The 2222-nt window shown below is 37.4% G+C and overlaps 1 non-coding gene across 1 annotated transcript; it reads left to right on the top strand.

The window, feature by feature from the left end:
• The first annotated feature begins 1062 nt into the window (after positions 1-1062).
• Positions 1063-1170, top strand: LOC114220149 (U6 spliceosomal RNA). The gene has a single exon (XR_003611523.1). It is a non-coding gene; the product is annotated as a U6 spliceosomal RNA (small nuclear RNA).
• The last annotated feature ends 1052 nt before the right edge of the window (positions 1171-2222 follow it).

Genomic DNA, 2222 nt, shown 5'->3' with positions numbered 1-2222 from the left:
TATTGCAAAATGTTCACTACTCTTCAGGATGATCTGCTGTAGAGAGGTGACCAGGCGGTAGAGACTCCAAGCTATAAATATTCTCAGAGAACTATGGAGCATCTGCTTTTAATTTGTGCTTGGTTGGCTTATACATCAGACAGGAAAACGTCTCTGGTGTCAAGAGGTTTGAACAGATGCCATAGAGTAAGTCCCCATTTCCGAGTGTTTGTTGTCATTTTGGTTAGTGAACTCCGCCTACCAAAACAAAAATGAGCAGAGTGCTTCAGAGGCTCCCCTTCAGCTTCAGCTTTAATCTTTAAAGAAAGAAAAAGGGGAGCAAACTTTTTTGCCCGCTCTCCCACACAGAGAGGTTTTTAACCAATGATCTAAGAAACATTTTTAACCCTTTATATATGCAAACTCTGTAGTTTTTATACATTATTTAAGTCTGGAGTTGACTCAACCTTCGTTTTGTTGTCTCCTTGCCCTGCTGTGGTTATTGTTGCATTCTAGATCTTTGCCAGATTTGTGTTTAACCCATTAAGCTGATTAATGTTCCATTTGATCATTTTCATGAGTAAATGCAATGTTTTAACAGCTTAAGAAATGATTGGATCTAAAACTTAGGTAGAAGTTACCACTTAAGTCAGAAAAATTGAGTCATATTACGGGAGGTCGACCACACAAATTCTCTGCAGGTATCAAATTTGTTTCCTTGTTGAACAACAGGTTAACTAATAATTTGGTATAACAGTTTCTCAGCATGTAGTTTGTGTGAAAAACATCTTTCTAAAAAATAACCATAATTAATATATTCTGACCTATGCATACACTGAGTGGATTCCACAAAATATTTAACTTTCTCTAGTCCAGATTTTAAACAGTTCTCCGAAGACTTGGACCTTTATTAACTCTTTATTACCAGAGAACAGTCTTTTATCCTGAACTTTTGGGTATTTACTTGTTGATTAACTATACTTAGTTAATATTTACCAAAGATTCCTTATGCATTACGTACTTAGATGGGTAGAAAATACAAAAGATGTATAATAATTCTAGTCTTCAGAAACCTTTGTTGTCACGCTCACTTCGGCAGCACATATACTAAAATCGGAATGATACAGAGAAGATTAGCGTGGGCCCTGCGCAAGGATGACACGCAAATTCCGTGAAGCATTCCATACTTTTAAAATAAAAACAAAAAAGAAAGAAACCTTTGCTGTATGGTACAGAAACGAAACTAACATCTATGGCAACATTACAGGACTAGTGAGTTCTAAACGATGCAAGAACCAAAATTTTTCAATAGGAAATTGGGGAACATAAACATTAATGTGATCTGGGGGAAAAGAGAGTCTTGGGAGAGTTTGGACTTGATCTGATCCTTAAACAATGGAGGGGTAGGAGTGGCTAAAGGGAAGCTGAAAGACATTAGCTCCAGATGTGAAAGCAAAGGGCAAGAAATAGACTTACTGTATCAGAAAAACAGTGAGAGGCAGGGCTGAAGAAATGAGGGCTTACTTGTTCAGATTCCTGAGAACCTTCTCTGAAAGCCATTTGTTGGCTACTTTAACCTCTTTACTCTTTTTTTTCTTTTTAAAAAATCATTTAAATTCAACTAATTAACATATAGTGTATTATTTGTTTCAGAGGTAGAGTTCAGTGATTCATCAGTTGTATATAACACCCAGTGCTCATTACATCTGACCTCTTTGCTCTTGCTGGAGGATTCCCATAGTTTTTTCATTAGGGCAACAAACAGCTCTCAACGGCCTACATGAGAAAGCAAGATGACAGAGCATTTAGGCTTCCCAGATAGTTACTAAACAATGTCCATTTTAGAAGTATATTAGTGCCTTACTCCCTTGTCTAACCTTTCAGGTGCACTCTGGTTAAAAAAGAAAAAAAAAGAAAGGAAAGAAAGGTGGCCACATCTGCATGATCAGTGATGATGGCCAAACTTTATTTCAGAGATGCTAAGGACAATAGCACAGAATGTAGGAGACATGGCTATGAAGTCACGGGAGTGATTCTTTCCTAAACACAGTATAAGGTAAAACTTCAGATGGTTTTGTCACCTTCAAAATAAGGCCCTTGAAAAGCTGTGTGATTATTCCAATGATGCTTCCATTCTTCACGTCATTTTTAGAACCCCTCTCTTTGAACTGTTCCAGGAGCCTGTGATGAAGTTCTTAAATGATCTTCTTTCCCAGAGGCAAACCCTCTACCCTTACCTCCTG

The sequence above is a fragment of the Eumetopias jubatus genome, unplaced genomic scaffold (assembly GCF_037043125.1).
Source record: "Eumetopias jubatus isolate StellerSeaLion01/CBP00866 unplaced genomic scaffold, mEumJub1_p1.0 scaffold_2, whole genome shotgun sequence".
Taxonomy (NCBI): Eukaryota; Metazoa; Chordata; class Mammalia; order Carnivora; family Otariidae; genus Eumetopias; species Eumetopias jubatus.
The sequence above is the reverse complement of the archived record's forward strand: the minus strand, read 5'-3'. Positions and strand labels throughout refer to the sequence as shown.